At 38.5% G+C, this 14,397-nt stretch overlaps 1 protein-coding gene across 2 annotated transcripts in view; it reads right to left on the bottom strand.

Moving 5' to 3' along the window:
- LOC140232281 (GTP-binding protein Rhes-like) overlaps nt 1-14,397 on the bottom strand; it is a 45,249-nt gene that overhangs the window by 2,222 nt on the left and 28,630 nt on the right. The window contains exon 1 of one of the 2 annotated variants that reach the window (XR_011901477.1): nt 1,522-1,537. The exons of the other annotated variant lie outside the window; for it this stretch is intronic. The gene's annotated coding sequence lies outside the window, so the exon portion shown is untranslated. Of the gene's footprint in view, nt 1-1,521; nt 1,538-14,397 lie in introns of those variants that run through there. 2 annotated transcript variants of the gene reach the window in all.

Below are 14,397 nucleotides of genomic sequence, written 5' to 3'. Positions count from 1 at the left end.
TAGAGTAGCTCTAATTATTTGTTTTTGTTGCATTTAGAGTGAATTTTGCTGTATTTATGTTCTTCATAACGTACATTGATTTATCTGTTTCCATGAGTCTTAAAGAGTCGCTCAAAGTGCTTGTAGAGGTCATGAAGAGTTGTGTTAAAAAGTACTTGTCCCTCTCTCATTTGAGCGTCCGGAGGGCCAAGACTTTAAGTGAAGGACGAAATAAAGAATAAAACATGAAGGACGAAATAAAGAATAAAACATGAACATTTATGTTCTTCATAACGTACATTGATTTATCTGTTTCCATGAGTCTTAAAGAGTCGCTCAAAGTGCTTGTAGAGGTCATGAAAAGTTGTGTTAAAAAGTACTTGTCCCTCTCTCATTTGAGCGTCCGGAGGGCCAAGACTTTAAGTGAAGGACGAAATAAAGAATAAAACATGTTCGGAGCTAGGAACGACACCTCAGGTGCCGCAGAGACAAGACATTTTGATTCATGATGCAGCAGAGGCGCTTGGGTGATAAATGCCACAGTTTAATCCTACATTGACTCGAACAATGCCCCCGAGTTTCAAAGATAGTTGGAAACATAATTATGGACACAGCCACTGATTTCTTTCAACCAGATACAAACATGTGCAAGAAGAAGTGACGAAAACAATTTGGTGGCAATGCGTTATTTCAATAAAAAAATGCGAGTTCTCAAACAAATGTTTTCTGGTATTTCCTTCATCGAATTCACGCGGAACTAATTATTTCGGAAGTAGCAGATTATCAGGAGATAGAAAAAAAAAAGGGGGGGGGGCTACCACCATTATTTCAATGTGAGGCACCTGTCTTGACGACTCGAATCGATGTTCAGCACCTGGATTTGTTGGTCTTTCATTTTACTCAAGAGATGAAATCGATTATTTGTCATTCTCTTATTCACTTATTTATTTATTATTGTCCTTTTTTTTTTTCTTGCAGTGTACTCACACAAGTCATTGACTCGTGCGTCGCATCTTTGGTATTTTTTTTCTTTGCAACACCACTATTCCTTGAAACATGAAAAAAAAATTTGAAATTACTCTCTTTGCATTCCACAAAAGGTATATTGGTTTACGAGTAATACATACATACATACATACATACATACATACATCTTACATCGTTTCTTGCAACCACGCCCTACAGTATAAATGTTCTAGGCATTCTTTCCTGGTTTTTTTTTTTGACTCTCAAACTCCACATGGAACGTGAACATTGTGATTAGAGTTTACTTTAGTGCCTGCTTTTCATACCATAAAAATGAGGACTACTTTATTCTGTAGACCCATCTCCAAACAGAATATCAAGTAATTACCAAAACGCCGTGTGTCAAGTTTTTTCCAGTATGAATGGGTCTTCGATTTCGTGACTCACATTATTTCAGTTTCTTTCATCTATAAGATGGAATGTACTATACAGTGAGGACATCTAGGGCAGAAAAAAAAAAAAGCTGCTTTATTTTCGAGCTCAAATTCCTCGGTCGTGTAAGCGAGATGCACTTACTATTGGTGTCGGCAAGACCAGGTGAAGATCTCATAATACGGACAAAACACCAGAACTCTTCTTAATCAGACAGCGCAGCGAGAAAAACCATTTTGCTCGGCAAAGTTCAATCAGCGAGGGGCAGTTGGAAAAACAGAATCATGTTTGCTGTTGCTCCACCTCGCTAAAGTTGGGAGTGCGCTGTTCCTCCGGCTTTGCTCCTGCTACATTCACCCTCCTCCTGTTGCCCTGGGATACGAGAACTATTGATCCCATCGTTCTGGACTATGCATGTGGATGGCACGCCACAAATGGGCGCAAATGAGGTTAATCGAATCAGGTTTTGTGTCATTCACTGACGAGGGAATCGAGATACCACAAAGTCACGTGGTCAAGAAATGAAGCTATTGTGATACTATAGCGTCAGTAATCCCGTGTGGGATAATGACCCATCGCTCGTATGTAGATGATACTATACTGTGACGTGGGTTACGGCTGAAAACAATCTCACTTGGCTCACTGATTGTAGAAATGAACTTGATTGCTTAATGCCCCCGGCACGTTGTGACACCCCCCCCCCCATTCAATTTGATATCATATCTACAGATGGAGCCATAAGATAAGCAGGATAAAGAACAAAAGGAGAATATTGCGTCGATGTCAAACAAAGGACACCCTGTGCGTGGGACAGTGTTGCTTTGAATCAGGCAATTCGAAGAGAAGAAACAAACCTCAAGAGGTCATCGTAGGCGAAAGTTGCTCGAAGCATTTTACACAACTAGGTGCTGCAAATAAACACTTTTTCTTTTGTCGTGTATATGTGTTTTGTTGAAAGTGAGGACATAGCTCGTACACTAAAACGAACAAACTCTCTCATGTTCATGATGTACATCGAGATCCTTCTTGTATTACATCATTCACTTTGAAATCGTTAAATTACTGTTCATTGTGAGTTAGAATGTTGAAGCCCGAATTATGTGATGCAAATGATTACTCTGATATCAATCTGTCACGAGAAGTGATGATACCGTAGGCAATGTTTGTGACAAGAGTGACCAACAACAGAACAAAGGTGGTTTTGATAAGAGATAGCATGATTATAAAATCATCACAATCATCGCCGTAGAGATGCTGGTGATATACTGGATGCGCATATTCATGAACAGGAAGAGAAATGACATACAATTTTGTATTCAAAATACACAGATAAGATCTATATAACGCTTATGGCACCTATGGAGGTACAATATGTCACAGTTGTCATATATTTCGGCCGACGTGTTCCAAACAAAATAAACAAGCTATGCTAGACATGGTGGAATTATAATTATGAGAACTTTTGGTTTGATTTTTTGACAGATATTGTCTACAGACTGTTACACCTGTGATAAACATGCTCCTTCCTCAATCACAAACATGAAATACCCCTTTGGATATTGTTATCAGTGATAATACGAGCTCGAGGAATGAACGACCTACAAAAAGCACCTACAGGCAGTGACAGGGGTATTCGCAATTTCGTATCAAACACAGGGCGTATCCTTTGCGGTCAGGAATGTGCCGTCTACAAATACATTATTCATATTACATGCACAGATTCATGATAATGAATCCTCCTTGAGTTTAATACACATGGTGATATTATAGATCACGTAATATATTTTTGATTCTTTTCTACGGATTGTTCTTGGAATACGTGCTATTGACTCGTATTCAAGTCATTGTTTACTGTCACATCACGTGTCGTTATCGATTTGTGTGTGTGTGTGTGTGTGTGTGTGTGTGTGTGTGTGTGTGTGTGTGTTTGAGTCTATGTCTGCGTCTGTGTCTGTGCAAGTTTGTGTGTGAATGTGTATTCCACAGCAACATCTTCCACCGAATTGGTAATTTTGTTATGTACATCGCAGATTACTCAAATGCCCTAAAGAAATAAAAAAAGCCTTTGCTTTTTATAGTTTGAAGTGAAAACACGGAGTAGATAATTCGAGTTTGTGTTGTAATCTTATTTAAGCTCATTATCGGCGAACTTTCCTTCAGACTGTTACAAAATTGCATACGGTCACATCAGCAGTAGATGTTAAAACATTTTTTTTTTCAATGCTATAGCAGGAGCACCACCTATCAATACGTTCTGTTATTATGAAAAGAACCTAGGGACATCTGAAATATATCGCTATTGCACCCATGAAGTAGTAAGCTTATCGACAACCGACACACAGATGATTTGTTGTGTGAATTTCTTCATTATCCTACATTCATATCAAGTATCCTTTTATCATCTGATCGTAATTTTCACTCTCGTGGAATGATGGTAATTTGCAGTGTCGTTGTATATTTCTAACGTTTCAATAGGATATAGTCCATCATCCGTACCATTTCTGACGTACACTGTATGATAAGGGAGCTCAGAATAACATGAACAAGAACAAACACGAAAATCTTCAAGTGCAACTGCGACAACAACAACAACAACAAACAATTCTGATAAAGCAACAAAAACGTTTATACTTCCTTACAAATTAGGGAAAAAGGAACAAAAGCATTCCCCATGAGACATTAGTCACATGACCAACATTATAATTGGTATTTACTTTTCAATACATGATTTGCACTCATGTTTGCAATTTGATAATAACACATATTTTATTCGAGGTTCTTCTACTAACGGATGTCATTACATTAATAACACTAAGAAAAATTACCCATTAATGGAATTTTGTTGTTTTGTTTCCGAGCAGGATTTTTGAAGAACTCACTTGCGAATCAGTTGGCGTTTGAGTCCTCTTTGTTTGTTTGTTTGTTTGTTTTTGTCTTTTTGTCTTTTTTAGAGAGAGACCACAGCCAACCCCTATGCAAACCCTTTAGGTGGGGCGAAACTCCCTTAAAACCATTTAGGTTGGGTGACACTCCCTTTAAACCCTTTGTATAGGATGTTACTCCCTGTAAACACTCTTCACGATGTTTTATCTCACACAGTCTTTGCATTATTTCAACGCGCTTCGCGTTGCCTTATAATATTACGCGTCAGTCCCTCGTAGCGATGTAGGACCTACGTAATCGTATTTCACTGCAAGTTATGGGAGCGAAAATCCATTTATTTGCCTTTCCATATTGCAATGTGATTAGAGATAGTGCAATATCGCTCATGAAGAATTCAGATTACCCACTAATCATTTTTAACGTACATTTCGCAGCGACAGCCTTGTCACGGGCAGCGTTGCTATTCATCAAACAGCTTTAAAAGGACACTCTGTCGTGCATTCCCTTTGTGGCATAAGTCCTCATAACACTTGGCATAAGTCTGCATGTGGTCGTTCACAGTTCTTAAGAGGCAACGGCAATGAAAATATGTTTCGTAATCTAGAAATCTGTCAGAGTTTAAAATTAAATTTTGTATTAGTAATTTAGGAACTCCCAGAAGAATCTTGACTGTGTAATAATCCGATGGGGGGGGGGGGAGAAATTTACTTAGCCGCCACCTGCTTTATACAACCACTAAAAAACAAGTCCCCTAGAGAATAGCCATGTCAAAGACCCTGTATACTGTGGCCACTTGTCCATAACGGCCATTTTTTTCTCTCACTAGGGTGGCTGCTATAGACATGCATGTATTATACAATTATACAGTATGTGTATTCACATGTACAGTCAAACCTGTCTTAGCGGCCACCTGCCCTATATTTATCCACACAACAACAACAACAACAAAAACCGAGAAAAAAAACCATGATAAACACAATGTCTGCCTGTCTACAACGGCAACTTTTTTTTTGTTTCCTTTGGATGTCTGTATACTCTATTGTATTATATACATGCATGTTTTTTCTGCATTAGGATGGGAAAAGGATAGAGAGAGAGAGGAAAAAAAAATAGGAAAAGAAAACTGGGGTATGCACTATTATTAGCATTCATCTCTGAAATGTCTCATGCCAGTCGAAGCATGACATTTCAGGTTACGCACTGCGCCATGCCGGTGCTCGTATGAACCACATGTGATTTGACAAGCAAACGGGACTGCGTTGAACCAGCCCGGCGTAGCCTGCAACTGTTCAAACTGAGCGTGCCGTTTTCAGCGCCGGATTTACGGTCACCCGAGACGACAGATATCGGTTTGTACTGGCCCTATCGACACCGGTGCCATTTACACAAAACACACGTGTGAAAACAAAACAAAACAAGACAAATAAAGAGAAGTGTGCACGCCGTCTACCAACGTCTGAGGCAGGCTATGAAGACGTTAGTCTTGTCTTGCTTACCCACTCTATATAGCTTCAATTCTACCACTACCCGATAATCATGTTTTAGTTCGAACAATACCTGGAGATTTTTCACTTAAGGTTACAGCTCAAACGAAATAATGCTGGATTCAACGGGCTATTTTTACTGTTCTTTTTTCATTCATCCTTTACCATTTACCATTATTTGAAGATGTCCCTTGGTCCGGGTTCAAAGGGCAATGACCCTCTCGCCCAGGGTCCGAGCTGCTAACCGGGTAGAATAGGAAGCTTGTTATATGACCGAAAACAGTGTTCTTTCATACCAGGAGTGTCTATTTGATATCAATTAGAACATGTATTAGTATTTGTCATTGCGATTTTATCTGTGGCAAAACGCTACAATGCACATGAGCGTTCCCTTTTTTCAGTATAATTCGAAACAGCCGTTGAAAAGTGTAATAATTTTGCTTTAGATTACGGACTGATTTGCGACCTAATTTGTATATCTAAACATGGAAAGGATGCCCCTTTCATGAACTGCTATTCTCTCTAATATTTTTTTTTTTTAATTCTTTTTCTCTTTTTTTTTTGGGGGGGGGGAATCAGGAGTGCCTGATGGTATTCTCATCGACACCACACTTATCAACTGAACAAACATAGTACATTGTTATAAACAGAAGATCAATATTCGTCACGCGTTAGCATTAAAATTAGGTACACATGTGAGTAAAGGTGCATCAGCTGAAATGATTTCATTCGCGATCAGAATAGCAAGTCCAAATTTAGGAAAAATCGATGAGTAAAGTATAGCACACAAGGATAGTCTATTTGATTCCAATTTATCCTGTCCCCACCATAATAGGAAAGTTACGAGTTTTCAGAGTCGCTCGTATGTGGCTTACCCTGGAAGTAAAAATATCACGCTATATATAGCATGGTATGAAGACAAAATTTTCTGCCTTCTTTTGCAAAAGGGTCTGATATGTAATGTGGAGGTATACTGTTCATTGGATTCCACTTAGCGGGAAGATTGGCATAATTTTCGTCAATTCATCAATGATCCGAAAGGGTTCGCAGACAGGAATTCGCGTATGGAGCTTGCCTAACAACTAGCATGTCCGTGCTGCCTTTACGATTGGCGAGGTGAGGTTCACACAAAAGGGAGAAATTGGCTTATTCACTCAAATATTCTCTAGACTTCTTGTGTTCCGGAAGAGCATACGATCAAGTAGCTGATCGTAGAATTTTTGTTTGTGTCAATCACAATTTGCGCCATATTTCAAATCGTGATCTTAAACGTGGAATCGTCGTGGTGATCTTATCAGATCTTATCAGATTTTGAGGCCACTCGTAGCAATCGCATCTAATCGTAGACAACCGTCCAACATTTGTCTACGATCACCGCAATTGCCACGACTGATCTCAAGATCTGATAAGATCACCGCGACTACACCATGATTGAGACCATGATTTCAATCATTGGCGCAAACTATGACAGACATAGAAAAAAAAAATCCACGATCAGCTACTACCGACCGATTGCACGACAGTGGGAACCCAGGAAAGGAAAACAAATACATAAGGCCGTTCTTCAATGAGCAAGACTGGACAGAAACACATTAATTTCTGTAATCACTTTACACAACCGTTCTCGACAAATGCATACACGCCTGCATGGTCTGATTAATATTATTTCAAAATAAGTCTCTTAGATTATCGTCAGTTAGAGGCACCCCTCCTTGATCAAAGATGCTTTGCTAAATCTTGTTATCTATCTGGTGAAGGCGGTTCTCTCGCATGCACGTCATGAGTTCAACACCCACTAACCATACAGCCCACCAGTCATACATACAACCCAAGTCATACAGTACAACCCACGAGTTATACAGCCCACGAATCATACAGCCCATGAGTTTGACACTCAGCAATCAAGGCCTCACGAGACCGCCACATTAAGTCCCGTGTTGTAATGTGGAACCTAGGGCCGAACACAATGTCATGAGCTGTATGACTCGTGTATTTCGGTCTTGTGGAATGACCCCGCTCTCTCATCCAACTCACAAATTGATACGTCTCTTATGTATGCTTCACGGAATTGCAAAAGCAATAATTAGCAGCAGAAGTATGAAACAGCGTGTGAAAAATAGCGAAACATGATCTTTGTGAAAATTTTGTCTTAATAATAACTTACTATACAAACTGTCTCTCCTCTCATGACATTCAAACTAAAAATGTAATCGACAAGGGCAATTACAACAAATGGGATGATATTGAACTGTACAAAAGCCAAATTAGTAGATGCATCAGTTTATTCTTTCTACCTTATATCTTCAGATCCTCACACACATAAAATGTGTCTATGTATCTCAAATTCATTTCCTCTCTTTTAACGACAGCTGTAAGTATAGATTTAGATTTATAGGGTCATCAAAGGACGTTGCATGTGGGCAAAATCTAACTGATGGAGTGATCCCCTCAGAATTGAAATGATTAACTACAGACTCGTGGTTGATTGACAGAAAATGTTATGAAGTAGTCTTCCGAGACGAATTATTGTTTGAAGACTATTAAATGACAATGAAGGCAAGATGGATACCTTTCATCTTGCACTTAGATATATAACAAAAAAGAAATCTTGTAATAAAACTAGGGCAATGTTTTCCTGTTGCTCAGTCTAAAATGTGTTGGTTGTTGCTGCCGAAACGCATAGTAACAGGGTCAATGCTATATATTTGCCTGACGACAAAGATGTGAAATCATCATTATTTAAAAAAAAAAGTTGTTAAGATTGTACTGAACTCTTATTAAAGGTACAATGTGTTAATAAAAAGGGATTTTCCCTGTAACACAAAATCAGTAGAACGAAGATGTTTACAGGCAGTCCTATTCATTCTTGTTAATTTATCTGGATGCTTGCAGGAAAGTTTAATCCCCACAACATCTACATCCTTGAGCAAGCTGTTGTCATAAAACATTCATCGATATATTCAACAAGGCGTTTGAATGTTCTTTTCTTCACAGGTGTTGGGATGAAGAAGCGTCGGCGGAAAATATCAACGACGAGTTTTCAGTCTTTATGACGTCATTTCATGAAATCATTGAATAAAACACTAGAATGATTATGAACCCTGATTATTATCATAACCCTTGATAGTTATGAGAAATTGGCAGGTATTAAAGAGGATACACATAAACATTAGTATATAAGTCTACTGCATACGTTATATTGGATTGAGCCATGAACATGATTTTCCATGACACCACATATTCATCAAGACATTATCATTATGGACATTTAGGGATATACTTACATTATCTATTATTGGAAACATAAAATATGGAAAAAATGATTTGGTCTAGTTTGGCTGTGGAATGGACTAAGTTCGGCCTAAAGTCTATCTGCTGACATGGCTGCATGCAGTTATAAAGCACTGAGCTACGACTTATTTCTCCCCCCCCCCCCCTCCCCTGAGTGAGAGAAACTCATAGAAACAATGGACACATTCACACATTTTTGATAGCACAATACGACCACCGCAAATGTCGAGCCCCATATATATATATATATATATATATATATATATATATATATATATATATATATAGTGCGAGAGATAATTCCCTTCCCAAACGTACGCGGTGCCTCATTGTGGGTAGCATATACTGAAAGAAATCTCAAGATCGAGAGCAACGTCCGCCTCAGTCCAATTTCTTTCCGTATATATATATATATATATATATATATATATATATATTGTGACACGAAGAGAAGAAGCATTACGATACGATATTCATGTTTTTTCCTGGTAGCTTCCATAAGTGCTTGATAGTGATTTGTCCCGGGTGGAGATGACTCTCGAAACAGCTATCAATGAATATTCGTAACTTGTTAGATTGTTTCTTGTTAATATTATAGTTACAAGACAAATACGAGTGTGTGGACAGCTGCACGATAAAGACGCTGATCATGCAAACTTTGCAAATCTGTACAGACACACAGGATATTCGTATCAAACACGTAAACTGTAAACACGAAAAACAAACAAACAAACAAACAAACAAACAAACAAACAAACAAAAAAACAATACCCTGAAACATTGGTATAGAGAAGAAAGAAATATTGTCAGAGACTGAGAATGAAAGGGATAAGATTAAGATCAAAGTTTGATTGCTTATTTTGTTTGTTTTATTTCCATCTGAGAAGATGGCTGGATAGCAATATTTAGCTGCACTAATAGCTGGTCTTCCATATGGGTCCAGTTGGATATTAGGCGGGACCACTTCATCGGGTTAAACACCCTGCTCTTTGCGATGCATAAATGAAGCGGTATCTTTTACGTGCATGAGTTGTGACTCTGTCACACACGGGACCTCCATTTTATGTCCTATCCGAGGGACAGAGTGTTCTACCTCTTGCTAGAGGGGACGGTATGATTACACACAACATTGCTCAGTGGGACCCGGGACTCTAACCGGGGTCCTTTGGGTCGTGAGGCAGACTGATCTATAACTCGCTCATGATGACCACAGAGAAAATGAAGATGCAACAAAATAAGAGAAAATAAATACGCAGCAGAGATGAGCAACAGAAAGAAAAGAGAGAAAGAGAGAATAAAGAAAATGTAATAGAAGAAAGGAAGAGAGAGTGAGAAAGGAAGGGAGAGGGGAGGGAGATTGGGGACTGACTATGTTATCGCATTTGCAAGCTAAACCTATCGGCAGGAACATTGCCCTCTTTAGCCGGAACTCCCCGCGGTTTGAACTAACAATCACCGCGAAGGGCCCTCGGAAACTAATTGCAGCCTCATGTCTCTCCCCCATCACGCAGTGGAGGAACCGTATCTGCCCACGTATCGCCACACCGGTCTCGGGAGAACTATTCTCGGGCGAATCTCGTTTCCCGAAATATTACATTACGCCCTTAATCCCTCACATCGGGACTAAGCGAGGAAGCAGGAGAAGAGAAACAGTGCCTCCATATATCCTCCTGATCAGACTTGCAGATGTGGGTCCATGAAAGTCATATGTTTCCTTTCTTGCTATTTTTGTTTTCAGGGGATATATACCTCGTTGAAAGAAATACGATCGAAAGAGGTGGAAGTATAATAGCTTATGGACAAATTTAAATCATTGCTCAAAATTCACTTATTCAATCAGTCGTAATATTTTTGTTCTTTGCGTCATACATATACCACAATGTTCGTAATTACATTCTGTACTTTAATTAAAGTTCTTTGTTCCGTATGCGCTTGGAAACGCATTAAGCGCACTATCATGCTACTTGTTATAACTGTCATTAATATAATCATGATAAAGTAGGCACACGTATTGTATTCACTATAACTTTGATTGGTAAGGAAGAGAGAAAAATGGAAGAATTATTATTTTATTTCATGTAGCTACAAACTAAAATATATCTTAAGCTCTTCGTGACAATGTAACGCATACTACATTAACTTGTTGTTGTTTTCAGATGTATATCACGTTGAAAGAAATATGGTCGAAAGAGCTGCAAGGGTGTATACTGTAATACACAAATATGATCAGTGACAATGAACCGCATGTTTTATCATGAAACAAACAAGAAATGGAACTAACCAGTGCACACACACACAAACACACACACACACACACACACACACACACACACACACACATATATATATATATATATATATATATATATATATATATATATATATATATATATTATTTATTTATTTATTTATATATACATCTTTCCGAGTACTGAGTATTATGGCACGAAGAGATGAGGCATACAATATTCATATTTTTACTGGTAGCTTCCATAACTTCTTGCTCGTGATTTAGAGCCTGTAGGCAAGCAGACACAATAATCATGGAGCTATAAATCTAATCACTGGAAAAGGCCTCCACAGGACGCGTGGGCCAGGATCAATGATGATGATTTTGCAGCAAATCAATCATCCCACTTCCGGCGGATTTCTGCCAGCATCTCCAGCCATCCCCAGCGGTACAGAGAGTGCACATCGCCCGCTCGCGGGCAAGCAGATAATTTGGCTCTGATTCCGAGACACGCACACACAGCTATCTTCTACTCCTCAAGCCACTGACAGTAATAGTACGTTATTCAGCCATCCGTCCGTTATCGCACAGCGATGCATCAGTGGAATCAGTGAGTTATACATCCACCAATAATATCTTGATAAGGCAGGGTTTTTTTTTTGTCAAGGACTCTCTATTTCGACAATTCGAGCTCATGCTCTAAAGTCTGTTTACGTTTCAGTTTCGGTTTGTTTTATTTCTTTACTTGTATAAAAGAAATTATAATGACGAATTAATCAACAACGTTCTCATGGAGATATTGAAAAAAAGTACTTATGGAGTACTGAAATTGAATAGATATATTTACGTATATACACGAAGACACATTTTATAGTATCTTAAGGTTCGGGTGGAGGAGACTGTTATCAATGTCAAAGAATTGTTCATGTTTCTTGATTTTGTTTCTGTTTTGTTTTCGTTTTTGTTTTTTGTTTGTTGGATATTCCTCCGTAAATACCTGATACTTAAAAATGACGATAGTGTTACTTGAGTCCAAGCGAAGTTTGCACTACCAACAAGTGGGACTATCCTTCCAACCATATTCCAAAATACTATCTCAGCGTAATTACTGATATAATTAAATTACCATACAATCAACGAATACTGCAGCTTCTTTGACAAAGTTTTGTATTGTTCCTCAGATTTTTCTTTTTTCTCACATGAACAAAAAAACTTATAAGCGTGTTAAGCTGGCATTTCACGATAAGAATTATTATTTACCAATGACATATATAGATGCGCGCATAATTCCCATATATTATTTAGTATAGTATTTTTTATACTTTCCTCTCAAAGCAAATCAAACGTTATTACGATATCAATGTTATCATACTGACCAACCAACAAACAAACAAAAATGAGAGAACCATTTTATTTTTCAGGGTATGCATGAAGATTTCACGCTATTTGAATTTTGTCGTTGAAAACATCGATGGAATATCAACAATAGTGCATTCGCTTGGCAATACCATGCGTACAAACGACGAAAATGTAGACAAAAAATATCGTCGTAAACAGGTTTCAGAAAGCCTGAAAACAAACCAGGAGATGGCAGATACGCAGTGAAGCATATGGATGGGACATCAGGGGAAACCCTCGTACACAACAAATTAACACTTACACACAGAACATTCCCTGGCAGCTACGCCTCACAGTAAGATAAAGATGGAGGATAATCGTTGACTGATAGGTAACCTCGGATAGGACATAAAATGGAGGTCCCGTGTGTGAGAGAGTAACAACTCATGAACGTAAAAGATCCCGCTTCATTCAGGCGGCAGGGTGTTTAACCCAGTGAAGTGGTCCCACCTCACATCCAACTGGATCCCATGGAAGACCAGCTTAATGTAGCTGAATAGGGGCTATCCAGCCATCTTCTCAGATGGTAAATGAACAAACAAACCTTCAAGGTCTGCGCGTATTCGATAGTCCTTTAATTCGTCATCAATCATGTCAATAGCAACTTATGTCTTCCAACAAAAATTGCAGAACTCCGCCCTGCGTAGCATCAATTAGTCTGTGTATAGAGCAGTACTTATCGTGCAAAGCAGTACAGCTGTGGAACTCCATAACTATCATCATTGAAGAAAACAAAAAGATATGAAAACCGATATTTAGTAAACAAAGTACATTGTGCAAGCAAATTTAAGCATTGTGACGAAAGCTCAAGAATGATGAAATATGTGTTCATCAAATAATCTTCAGCAGGCTTTCTTCTTCATACCCCCCAATCCTCCACTGGCCAAGCGGTGGAGGGGGGGGGGGGGGGGGATAAGAGTCGTCCGTCTTGTCAAGTGCTCTGATAAAGTAGAAGGGACGCCTTTTAACGACGCACTCTCGAGATCGTAGTACCTGGATGTACACCCCTCTTGAACTGCCCACTGATGGGGGTCTGTCATATAGATTCATTGACGTCTGTTCAAAGAGTTAATTCAGATAGCAAAGTGTGACGACATGACGATGGTATCAAGGATTGGCCACTTGTTTAGAACGAGTGGCTTCATAGATAAAACTGCACTTTTGCAAAACACTGACCTTCTCATGAAAGTAATGCACTCTGTGCACATTGCGTCTTTTTGGTAGGCCCGTGCTTGTAATGATGGTATCTTTAATGGTAATGTATGGTATTTTTTTGAATATTTTTCTATTTATTTTCATATTTCTAAAGTAAATATCATGGAAAAAACACAATCATACAATACAAAAATTACAAAAGTGTAACCATCACTTGAATGTAAACAACTGTCTCGACATAAAAATAAACATAATGGTCTGGTAACAGCATTATTGGACTACAATCTCACAAAGTTTATGGGAGAAATATGACGGGGCCTACATACAAGCAAGCTTGTTCAGTCGAAGGTCTCAGAATAAGATCGAATAACATCAGGCATACAGAAAGATGGACAAGGGATCTATTTAGACCATAATTACTGATTGAGGCAAAAATTACAAAAAGACATGCACTAAGTAATTCTAATATATAAGACTTAGAGAATACAAAACTCTGAGGAATTAAGTTAAACTCACTGTTATGACTATAGAAATTCAATTCAGAAACATTCTAGAACTTTCCGGATTGAGATTTACAAT

Source organism: Diadema setosum, chromosome 8, assembly GCF_964275005.1.
Source record: "Diadema setosum chromosome 8, eeDiaSeto1, whole genome shotgun sequence".
Classification (NCBI taxonomy): domain Eukaryota; kingdom Metazoa; phylum Echinodermata; class Echinoidea; order Diadematoida; family Diadematidae; genus Diadema; species Diadema setosum.
This window is presented reverse-complemented; position numbering and strand designations above follow the sequence as displayed.